The sequence below is a fragment of the Hemibagrus wyckioides genome, linkage group LG08 (genome assembly GCF_019097595.1).
Source record: "Hemibagrus wyckioides isolate EC202008001 linkage group LG08, SWU_Hwy_1.0, whole genome shotgun sequence".
Classification (NCBI taxonomy): Eukaryota; Metazoa; Chordata; class Actinopteri; order Siluriformes; family Bagridae; genus Hemibagrus; species Hemibagrus wyckioides.
The window spans coordinates 902,188-902,500 of NC_080717.1; positions in this window are offsets into that span (position 1 = coordinate 902,188).

A 313-nucleotide genomic window follows, 5' to 3' on the forward strand; every position below is an offset into this window, starting at 1 on the left:
CTCTAAAGCATCATGTATTCGTGGTGTAGCAAAACACTGACGAGAATAATGACCGTACCTTTGTCCTGCAGAGTGATGTCATGGTTTCTGAAGCCCAAACACACATGGCATAAATGTTGTGAGAGTCTGGAACATAACAACTGGATATTAAAATGCTAATGTAAAAAGCTTCCTGTCATGGTTATGATCAAACCAGTGACTACATTACCCATCAGCCCCTGCATGTCACATGACCCTGTCACATGGCTCACTCAGCTCTCACACCTGTTCTGTGTTTCCTCTAATCAGCTTCTCTACCTCAGTGATGGTGTTT